The sequence below is a fragment of the Danio rerio genome, chromosome 6 (genome assembly GCF_049306965.1).
Source record: "Danio rerio strain Tuebingen ecotype United States chromosome 6, GRCz12tu, whole genome shotgun sequence".
In the NCBI taxonomy this organism is placed as follows: Eukaryota; Metazoa; Chordata; class Actinopteri; order Cypriniformes; family Danionidae; genus Danio; species Danio rerio.
Window position 1 is genome coordinate 14038307 of NC_133181.1, and position 12173 is coordinate 14050479.

Consider the following 12173-nt stretch of genomic DNA (forward strand, 5'->3'; position numbering starts at 1 on the left):
CGTGCCCCCGAAAATGGGGTCTAGTGACACCCCTGGTGGATCTCCTATACCTCTTGTGAGTCTCCTTTTTCTGCCTGTTGTGTTTTCATTACCTGAAAAAGAAACACCTGCCGCAGACAAGACATCTATCTAACTATCTAAGCCCACCTCCACCCCCTTCCTCTTGGAAGGACATCTGTCATCAATAGTGATACCTGACCATCAGTTTCTTATCATTGCTGAGGTGTGATCCTCTAGTTTCTCTACTCCACTTTGTAAAAGACAAAGACAACATCAATATTACACCAGCTGCTTGTTTAGTAATATCTAATATAAATTTAAATGTTTTCTGAAGTTAATTTGATATAACTTAAAAAATAAGGCAGTACCTAATATATTATGATGCACTTGTCATTACTGAGGTGTGATTCCCTGTTCTTCCACATGCTCCATGCCAATCTGCCAAAGAGAAAGATATCAGGTCTTTAATTAATCTCAATACATTTCTTTGGAAACTACTGTAACTCCATTGTTCAGTCGGTACAAGTAGTTTTACCTTTATGCTGAGCTCCAGGTCTTCCAGTATATCTCCATCGTTCTCCTTGTGAGTCTCAGGGGTGTTGTTAGACATAAAGCTCTAGTGGGGCACGGTCCCCCCTCAACCACGCCCAGCTACTGCCAACTTGCAAAACTACTGAGTGCCGACACCACTGCATTAAAGGCTTTTTTAAGCCGGGTTTACAATGTATGAGTGCCGTGTATTTTTTTCAGCGTGCGTTTTAAACAACCGGGATTCACACCGGAAGCAGAAGCATTGGAGTGTAAGGCACACAAAAATGGTTTTCTGCACACATGCGTCTGTTTGTTTTCAATTATACTACATTGCCCCATTTACTAGGGCACGTGCTCCTGTGAATGGGGTCTAGTTACACCCCTGGTGAGTCTCCTGCACCTCTTGTGAGGCTCCTTTTCTGCCTGTTGTGTGTTCATTAACTACAATTTAAATAACTGCCACAAAAAAGACATTTATCTAACAATCCATGCCCACCCCCACCCCCTTCCTCTTAGAAGGAGATCTATTTATCATCCGACCAGTCACCCATCCATCCATCCATAAAATACCTAACCAGACCATCAGTTTGCAGTCATGTTGAGGTGTGATTCCCATTTCTCCACATGCCCCAGTCTAATCTGCAAAAGACAAAAACAAGACTGTCAAAGCTCTACTTACTGGCTGACCACCACCCCCTTCCTCTTGGAAGGACATACATCCATGCACCCATCCATCTGTTTCTGAAGGATATTCCTGACCATCAGTGTTCAGTCATTGCTGAGGTGTGTGATTCCTATTTTACTCCATATGCTGCACTCCAGTCTGTAAAAGACAAAGACACGACTAACAGAGCTCTACATGCTTGCTGAGCTCCAGAAATGCACAAGATGTTCTCCAGCGTTTTTTAGATAAATTTCCACTGATGCTCTTGTGAGTTTCCTTCTTCTGCCTGTTGTGTGTCCATTACCTGAAAAAGAAACACCTGCCGCAGACAAGACATCTATCTAACTATCTAAGCCCACCTCCACCCCCTTCCTTTTGGAAGGACATCTGTCATCAATAGTGATACCTGACCATCAGTTTCTTATCATTGCTGAGGTGTGATCCTCTAGTTTCTCCACTCTACTCTGTAAAAGACAATGACAACATCAATAGTGCTCTACCTGCTTGATTAGTATTATCTATCTATCTAAAGGAGATACCTGACCATCACTTAGTCTGTAAAAATTAAAGTATATCATTTTAAATGTTTTATGAAGTTGATTTGATTTAATTAAGACAATGGACTTGTCATTACTGACGTGTGTTTCCCTGTTCCTCCACATGCTTCATGCCAATCTGCCAAAGGGAAAGATATCAAGTCTTAAATTAATCTCAATACATTTTCTTTGGAAACTAACTCCATTGTTCAGTCTGATCAAGCCATCCTACCTGCTTCCAGAGCTCCAGGTGTTGAAGTATATCTCCATAGTTCCCCTTGTGAGTCTCCTTCACCTGCTCCACTCCAACCTGCAAAAGACAAAAGCTGCATCCCAAATGGGACACCATGAACTTCTAAACTATGTACTTATGCACTTACATACTCAACACCATAATATATGAATGTATACTATTGTTCAGACTCTTTGCTAGTAAAGAAAGGAGTGAATCCCTATACACCATCAGTGTTGATTCTTAGATATCAGTTTACTTACAATTGCTGTCTTCCATGTCTCTCCTAGTGTTGTGTTCATCCTGTCTTCCGTCTGTATCATCCGTCTCTAGTCTCAAAGCCTGCACAGTCAAATATCCAGTTTATGTTCATGGACCATTATCATCTGCATCATTATACTAAACTGCTTATACTCACCTGCCATCCTGTACATTATATTATTCACCTAAATCCCGTCCCTTCTGTGACACTCTGTAAAAATTTAATTATATAATCTTAAATGTTTTATAAAGTTCATTCGATTCAACTTAAAAATGTTAAGGCAGTACCTAATTTATTACAATGTACGTGTCATTACTGAGGTGTGATTCCCTGTTCCTCCACATGCTTCATGCCAATCTGCGAAAAAAGAAAGACATTAAGTCTTAAATTAATCTCAATACATTTCTTTGGAAACTTACTCCATTGCTCAGTCTGTTCAAGCCATTTTACCTGCTTCCTGAGCTCCAGGTCCTCAAGTATATCTCCTTTGTGAGTCTCCTCCTTCTGCTCCACTCCAACCTGCAAAAGACAAAAGCTGCATCCCAAATGGCACACTATGAACCTCTACACGATGTACTTATGCATAATCACTCTCGTAGAAGAATTTTGCTTTCATAATCCAAAATAAAGTAATCAAACTTAAGCTCCTGACAGCTCCATCCCTTCTGCTACATGATCAAAACTACAGCTGCTGAGTGTGTAAAGTGTCCAACAGTCCACACTTCTTTTTAACGGGTAAATAAGTGCAGCATCCAGGAATTTAAAGTGCACTAAATCTTTTTATAATAAGTAGAATATTGTAGTGTGAAAGCACTACTTACAATATTTATACTACAAAATGGTGTAGAATAGTGTTTAAGTATGTGACTTAGGACACAGCTATAGACAGCACTGACAGAGCTCTACCTGCTGTTCTCCAGCATTTTTTAGATAATTGTCCACCGATGCTCTTGTGCAGGGATGCCCAAACTCGGTCCTGAAAGGCCGGTGTCCTGTAGAGTTTAGCTCCAACCTTAATCAAACACACCTGAACCAGCTAATCAAGCTCCTACTAGAGATACTAGAAATTTCCTGGCAGGTGTGTTGATGCAAGTTGGAGCTAAACTCAGCAGGACACCGGCCCTCCAGGACCGAGTTTGGACACCCCTGCGGTCTTGTGAGCCTTCCTCTCTTCTGCCTGCTCTCTCTCCATTACCTGAAAAAGAAAAACCTGACACAGACAAGGCCTAAATACTATCTATATCAACCAGCACTCCTTCATCTTGGAAGCACGTCCATCTATTTACCCGTCCATCAGATTTTTTTAAAAATAAATACCTGACCATCCAGTCATTGCTGAGGTGTGTAATTCCTTTTGTTCTCCATGTGGTCCATTCTGATCTGCAAAACACAATAAAAAAGATGTCAAGCTATTAATTAATTTTAATACCATTCTTTGGAAGTTTCATCTACCATTGTCTTTAGTCTGGTTCTGTCGTAACACTAACAAATTGTATTTCACAGCTATAAATAAATACTCTACAAGATGATAATCTATAAATTTACAATAGATAAATGTGTTACAATAATTAGTAAAACTGTCAATAAAAAAATAACAATGAAAATCTGCAAATTGTGAACAAGCCGACAGCACAAACTACAAATAAAAAATACAACAGCCAGACAATCTATCTGACAACAGACATGCAGTGATATCGAAAATGTGTAAAAGCTGACAGCATACAAATACATTATACCAGATCAATTTATCTGACGATATAACAAATAACAAGCTGCAGATGTTAAATCAAAGAGCAATATACCTATATATCTGAAGGAAATACTCGACCATCACTTACTGTCACAGTAACACCAGGTTATCCACCCACTGAAGCACAACGAGGAGCGAGCACCCTCACTCAAATTAAACACACACCTGACAATCATCACCATCATCATCACCGCACTATATATACTCCACACACATCCACTCTGTGTTCAGACTCTTCGCTAGTAATGAAAGGACTGAACTCCCTATAGACCATTTCAATGTGGTGATGTTATTGGCCCATTGACATTTCCTGCTTGTTATCAAACTATTTCATAACTGTAATAAGAGGCAATGCAATTATAACTTACTGGTAAAACAGCATCAAAACATTATTTATCAATATGTGGCTCTTTTTGGATTAAATAAAAAATAAAAAATACGTTGGGACCGTTGTTTTGGTTTACATCGCTCAAAATGGTCTATACACCGTCAGTGTTGATTCTTAGATATCAGTTTACTTGCGTATTCTGTGTTTTCCATGTCTCTCCTAGTGTTGTGTCTCCTGGTTCCTCGTCTGGTCTTCATCCTGTTTTCCGTCTGTGGCATCCGTCTCTAGTCTCCAAGCCTGCACAATCAAATATCCAGTTTCAGTTCATGGACCATAATCATCTGCATCATTATACTCAACTGCCATCCTGTAATCAAACATCGTTTCTATTTTACATTTGAATCCTGTCTCTTTTGTGACACTCTGTAAAAATCAAAATATAGAATTTTAAAATGTTTTATAAAGTTTATTTGATTCAACTTAAACATTTTAAGGCAGTACCTTATTTATGCTGTTTTCATTACTGAGGTGTGTTTCCCTGTTCCTCCACATGCTCCATGCCAATCTGCCAAAGAGAAAGATATCAGGTCTTTAATTAATCTCAATACATTTCTTTGGAAACTACTGTAACTCCATTGTTCAGTCGGTTCAAGCAATTTTACCTGTTTGCTGAGCTCCAGGTCTTCCAGTATATCTCCATCTATCTCCTTGTGAGTCTCAGGGGTGTTGCTAGACATAAAGCTCTACTAGGGCACGGGCCCCCCTCAAGGATATTCCTGACCATCAGTGTCCAGTCATTGCTGAGGTGTGTGATTCCTATTTTACTCCACATGCTGCACTCCAGTCTGTAAAAGACAAAGACTCGACTAACAGAGCTCTACATGCTTGCTGAGCTCCAGAAATGCACAAGATGTTCTCCAGCGTTCTTCAGATAAATCTCCACTGATGCTCTTGTGAGTTTCCTTCTTCTGCATGTTGTGTGTCCATTACCTGAAAAAGAAACACCTGCCGCAGACAAGACATCAAACTATCTAAGCCCACCTCCACCCCCTTCCTTTTGGAAGGACATCTGTCATCAATAGTGATACCTGACCATCAGTTTCTTATCATTGCTGAGGTGTGATCCTCTAGTTTCTCCACTCTACTCTGTAAAAGACAAAGACAACATCAATAGTGCTCTACCTGCTTGATTAGTAATATTTATTTATCTGAAGGAGATACCTGACCATTACTTAGTCTGTAAAAATTAAAGTATATAATTTTAAATGTTTTATGAAGTTGATTTGATTCAACTTAAAAAATTAAGGCAGTTGACTTGTCATTACAGCACTATATAGACTCCACTCACATTCATTCTGTGTCCGGCCTCTTTGCTAGTAAAGAAAGGACTGAAGTCCCTATACACCATCAGTGTTGATTCTTCAGTTTACTTACATTTGCTGTGTCTTCCATGTCTCTCCTAGTGTGGTGTCTCCTGGTTCCTTGTCTGGTCTTCATCCAGTTTGCTGTCTGTGGTATCCGTCTCCAAGCCTGCACAGTCAAATATCCAGTTTTTGTTCATGGACCATTATCATTTGCATCAATATACTCACTTGCTTGTTCTCACCTGCCATCCTGTACATAACATTGTTTATATTATTCACCTAAATCCCGTCCCTTCTGTGACAATCTGTAAAAGTGTAAATATATAATCTTAAATGTTTTATAAAGTTCATTTGATTCAACTTAAACACGTTAAGGCAGTACCTAATTTATTACAATGTATTTGTCATAACTGAGGTGTGATTCCCTGTTTCTCCACATGCTTCATGCCAATCTGCCAAAGAGAAAGATATCAAGTCTTAAATTAATCTCAATACATTTCTTTGGAAACTAACTCCATTGTTTAGCCTGTTCATGCCATCCTACCTGCTTTCTGAGCTCCAGGTCTTCAAGTATATCTCCACCGTTTCCCTTGTGAGTCTCCTTCTTCTGCTCCACTCCAATCTGCAAAAAAAAAACAACAAAAAAAAGACAGCCCCAACAAAACCCTCCCTGCTGTTCTCCAGCATTTTTACATAAATTTCCACCGATTCTCTTGGTAGTCTCCCTCTTCTGCCTGCTCTCCAATAGCTGAAAAAGAAAAAACCTGACACAGACAAGTCCTAACTATCTATCTATACCAGTAGTTCTCAAAGTGTGGCACACAGGCTTCCTTCTAGTGGTATGCGGAGGAATCACTGAATAATAATTAAAAATATATGAACACTCTTTTACGCTTTGACGTGTATGATAACACCGATTGTTTTTTCTCTCTACTGTATGATCGCACCGTTGTGATTAAAATTGTTTATTGCATCAGGTCATCAGATGCTAAAAATCAAAATGGTGAAGCTCTTGAGCAGATACACGCTAGAGAAGTGCTTTTGCAGACCAGTCCTGTTGGCATTTCAGGTTACTGCAATCTCAGGAATTTCCCCATGCTGCATTATTGTTAAAATAATTATAACAAACGTGTTAACGTGTTCGAAGTTGTATAAAATGAGTGTTTTTGATATATAGCCTAAACTCATTTGTTTTGTAAATAGCCTAGCAGTGTAGCTTTCAATTTAGTTTGTAACCTCGGATTTAAATGAATTCATCAGTTTGACAGCACGTGTTGCCAATTCTTACATCGCAAACAACTGAAGAAACGCTCTGCATTTGTTCACAACACCTGCAAATATCCACGTAACACAACAAAAATGTTTCAAGGAGACCCAAAAACATGACAGACCATGCTGAAATATGGATGTGTTATTATGCCGTGACTGTGAAGTTGTTTATGGTCCTTTAAAGGGTTTTTTGTTTATTTTAATATCCTAGTTACACAATTTTATTGTCTTTTGTAAATTATTAGCCTAAATAACTGATTAAATGTGAAACGTTGTTTTAATATTATGCAGCACAATTAATAAATGCAGCTCGTTTCTTCAGTTGTTTGTGGCTGCATCCGAAACTGCATTCTTCCATACTACATAGTACGCTAAAAACAGTATGTGAGCCGAGTAGTATGTCAGTATGCGAAAAGTATCCAGATGACCTACTACTTCCTGTGAGATTCTGAAGAGCGCATCAGATAAACGCTATGCTATCCCATGAAGCCACGCGAGAGAATTCATGTATGGCAGTGAATCGATGAAACGTTGGGTAGGTCACGTGATCATGAAAAAATGTTGGATGTAGTAGGTCTGTGCTCCATTCATATTGCTCACATTCATACTGTATAGAACATAATTTTCTAACGGTCGAGTAGTATGTTTAAATTCAAAGGCAATAACTACTGAGTAGTAGGCGGTTTCGGACGAAGCCTGTATTGTGACGAAATGCATCACGTTTCCTTAGTTGTTTAAGTTGCGACAAAATGCTACATGTTTCTTCAGTGTTTTTTGAATTTGCATGTGTTTTCTTAAATTGCAGCCTGTTAAGCTCTCTCGGCCACCGTACTGTTGTCCTAAAAAGTAAAAACAAACTTTACATATACAAAAAATCTTACATATACCATAGGGACGGTATAGCAGAAAACCTTGACTTTTCCAAACCACGATATACCTTGAAAACCATCATCCCATGCCTAGCTGGGTCAGTTGTAAAAACAAAACTCTTGCTAGTAACATCAGTAAAATGTTACCACCAACCCCAAGCAGATTTAAAACTGTATTTATATCATTTAATTTCAGTATTCCTACAGCTCTTAAAAGAGACAGAAGTAGTTTAAGTTCAGTTCAGTCTCATAAAGCCTGCACACACAAATAGTGTTCAATTGATGAAGCCAGTGCACATTTGCACATCTTATTCAGCTTTGTAACACAGAGACGCACACTCAAATTATACTGAAAGCTCATTGTTGAATAAAAAGCTTTCAAATCCATTTTTGGCTGGGAATTTTGAAAAAAAAAATGTGTAGATTTATGTGGAATGATTTTGAGTATCATAACTAAAAACTTAATATATGAAATAAAAATAATATCTTAACTTTTATTTAATGTTTACAATGCAAATCTAATTAGATCCACTTATTTGGTAAACCCAGCAAGTCTCATGTATAATATATCTACTAAAATACAGAAAATATTACTTTACAAATTGTATTGTAAATAAATCAAATAAACATTTTCATATTGGCCAATAATACTACTGAAATTAATTCAAAGCTATATTTAAAAACTGAATAAATATAAATATACATTTAAACACATTTACACAAGTAAAAAATAGACTCAATGATAGATTAAAAATCTGCGAAAATCTGCAGATTTCGTGTGGGCCTACTTACAACTAACCCAGACTGTGGGGTGGATTGTAACATTTCACTTCCCTTGTTTGAAACAAAAAAATGTTCACATATTCTGTTTTTGCTGCAAAAATAATGTATTTAATAGCAGACACTTAAGTCAATAAATAAAAGATAAAAAAGATAAAGTGCTTAGCATAACTGAGTAAACCCATATCGAAAATGAATATTTTTATCCCTTTCTCAGTATATATAGGCAATGTTTAGTGCATTTAAATAAAACAGATTTATTAAACGGATATATTTATTAAAATCATGTTTTAGTCAGCAAACATATAATACAATTAAATTCAAGCTAAATATTGCAAAAACAAATTTCAACCGACAAAATTTCAACAAATTCTTTCTATATTTTGCTTCTCTTGATTTTTTTCTCTTTTTTAAATTTGTTTTTAATATTTTTCTATAACATATAAATTTGTCTGTACTAGTTTTTTTAGTTTTTTTGACCATTATTGTAAGTTATTTTGTTAGATAAGCTACAGATTTGGCTTCAGTACTGAATAATCTAATATAAAGGCACACATATAATATTGTATAGCTTTCTACTAAAATTATGAATTTAAAAGATAAATTTGTGAGGTCTGTACTCATATGTGCTGAGCACTGTATATAGAAAAATAAAATAGAAGTAATACTTGGTATCCCCGGTCTCCTCCAAATAAATATGTCATATGTACAAGCAACATATATTTCAAATTGTATCAAAAATGGTTTCTATATGATAGGAATATAATGACATATAAATTTATGAGGTCCAAGCTACTTTCCAGGTTTTGATGAATATAGGCTACTATATGCTAAAACTTTACCTTTAAGTACAGCATTTTATTTTATTTTTACTTTTTATGAACAGTACCAATTTTAAATAACTTTTAAACGCATTTTTATTTAAACGTTAGGGCAGTACAGTGTAAATGTTCAAACTATTTAGAATGTTGAAAGTGGCTGACATTATTTCATGAATAAATCTGCCTTGTTTTTAAACTGTGCAGAGCTGTAGCTAATTAATTAGGCTTAACATGCAACTATATTTTAATGCTAATCATTTGCGGTACTTGGAAAGACAAATTCTTTCTGAGATGAAAAAGTTTGAGAACCACTTATCTATACCAAACATCCCTTTCATCCTGGAAGGACGTCCATCGATGCACCCGTCCATTCCTGACCATCAACTTCCAGTCTTTGCTGAGGTGTGTGATTCCCTTTTTCTCCATGTGGTCCTTTACGATCTGTAAAATACAACAGAAAAATATCAAGTCATTTACCAATCTTAATACCATTCTTTGGACGTTTTATCTACCGTTGCCTCCAGTCTGGTTCTGTTGTAACCCTAACGAATAGTATTTCACAGCTATAAATGAATACTTTACTAGATGACAATCTATAAAATTAGTATAGATAAGTGTGTTACAATAATTAGTAAAACTGTCAATAAAACAAAGAACTAAAAATCTGCAAATGGTGAACAGGCTGAGAGCATAAACTACAAATGAATAATACAACGCAAACATGGAATGTGTGTTAAAGCTAACAGCATACAAATACATTATAACAGATCAATTTATCTGATGATTTAACAAATGACAATCTGCAAATGTTAAATTAGACAGCAATATACAACTGAAGCATACAAACATAACAACATAACAAATGGCATTCTACGATTATAAATAGGCTACTATAGCAGACACAAACTAGAAAAAAATATATAATTATATATATTCAAAGTCCTAAAGTTGACAAGTTGACAGAGCAATCTCCAATTCCAACTATGATTCAGTACAATCTACAGTCTAACCGAAAAAAAGACGTGGAAAAGTAATAAAATAATCTCAAACCATATGACAGAGAGAAATACTCAAATCATTAGCGTCTTTCAGCCGAAGCACGTCGAAACAACCATATTTAATAACCTAAAATTACACTTTTAGAAAGAGCTTCTGTACATACCGCTAATGTTAGCCATGGTCAGACACTAAATGCAGCTCACACTAGACTCTCAACGTCATCGAACGTATTTCGAACACATTCTTTTTTAGAACGCAACTGACTGGTAACCACAGCAACGCCACCGCGCCGCCATATTCAATCACCTTATGCCGAGTTCAGACTGCATGATTTTCAAAGTAGATGCAACGCGCGATTTCTGTGAAGCACTGTATAATAATAATAATAATAATAATAATAATAATAATAATAATAATAATAATAATAAATATAATAATAATAATAATAATAAATATATAATAATAATAATGTTAAAGAATTGAGTGCCTGTAACACTGTTATTTGTTGAGTATATAAATAATAAAAATTCTCAGTTTTAATAACTTTGAATGTTTATATTCTATTTTGCATGCATTCGTCTTATTTTTCAGGCATATATTAAATTAATCTGTTTATAACCTGTATGTAATCTCTAAAAAATAAAATATATTTCAGTTTAAGCCACAGACAGTAATGCAGTCACAACGTTGTGTCTCAAAGGCTAAATATAGCCTATATATAAATATAGGCTAAATCATTATAAAATAGATAGCTAGACGCCTCATGGTCCGCTTCGGTCCGTTGCTCCGATACGTCAACGCGGCCACCATCTTAATCCGGTCATCAACTGAACGGATAAGCTGCTGTTTTCTTGGATATAAAATACTTATATTTATTAACTGATTATAATTTTATGGTGTGAAAAAACTCCAGTTATCTAGAAGTACCTCTATAAAATTAGTGAAGCAGTCCTCTTTTTTCTTACAGTTTTATAACAGTTAACAAAAACAGTTTATAAATAGTAATAAATCACACATTATTATAATAGTACAAACTCTATACAATAATTTAGAATAAAACAATACATTATATCTGAAAAGATTAATTAAAAATAGCAAATAGAATGTGAAATAGTATGTGTTGTGTGTGTGCTATGTATGATTATAACTATAATTCGAGTATGTATAATAATGCTAAAACACCATTGTGTACTCTATGGGCTAAAAGAAACGCACAATAGGTAATTTATTCCATTAGCATTGACTGGTTTGCAGACTTGGGTGTGCAATATATATATACAGTATGTCTGATAATATTTTTTCTTCTGGAGAAAGTCTTTTTTGTTTTATTTCGGCTAGAATAAAAGTAGTTATTACTTTTTTAAAAACCATTTTTGGGACAAAATTATTAGCCCCTTTAAGCTTTTTTTTTTTTTTTTTTTGGATAATCTACGGAACAAACCATCGTTATGCAATAACTTGACTAATTACCCTAACCTGCCTGGTTAACCTAATTAACCTAGTTAAGCCTTTAAATGTCACTTTAAGCTATATAGAAGTGTCTTGAAAAATATCTAGAAATATTATTTACTGTCATCATGGAAAAGATAAAATAAATCAGTTATTAGAAATGAGTTATTAAAACTATTATGCTTAGAAATGTGCTGAAACAGTCTTCCCAGAACTATATATATATATATATATATATATATATATATATATATATATATATATATATATATATATATATATATATATATATATATATATACATATATATACATATATA

The 12173-nt window shown here is 35.3% G+C and overlaps 1 protein-coding gene and 1 long non-coding RNA gene across 3 annotated transcripts in view; one reads left to right on the forward strand and one right to left on the reverse strand.

Moving 5' to 3' along the window:
- asic4b (acid-sensing (proton-gated) ion channel family member 4b) overlaps positions 1 to 12173 on the forward strand; it is a 750743-nt gene that overhangs the window by 129865 nt on the left and 608705 nt on the right. The gene's annotated exons all lie outside the window — the stretch shown is intronic.
- On the reverse strand, positions 136 to 9342 carry LOC137495833 (uncharacterized). 2 transcript variants are annotated; one of them, XR_012407690.1, is made up of 19 exons: positions 6212 to 7385; positions 5738 to 5833; positions 5392 to 5449; positions 4966 to 5148; positions 4805 to 4868; positions 4494 to 4600; positions 3543 to 3605; positions 3132 to 3420; positions 2676 to 2744; positions 2513 to 2582; positions 2382 to 2435; positions 2227 to 2305; positions 1964 to 2057; positions 1834 to 1870; positions 1500 to 1659; positions 1249 to 1354; positions 536 to 1170; positions 369 to 438; positions 136 to 250 (listed from the first exon to the last, which is right to left on the reverse strand). It is a non-coding gene; the product is annotated as an uncharacterized lncRNA (long non-coding RNA). The 2 variants fall into 2 exon arrangements; XR_012407689.1 differs by lacking the exons at positions 136 to 250; positions 369 to 438; positions 536 to 1170; ... (12 more) ...; positions 4966 to 5148; positions 5392 to 5449 and adding exons at positions 5485 to 5540; positions 5910 to 5972; positions 6050 to 6119 and having other exon boundaries at positions 5652 to 5833; positions 6212 to 9342.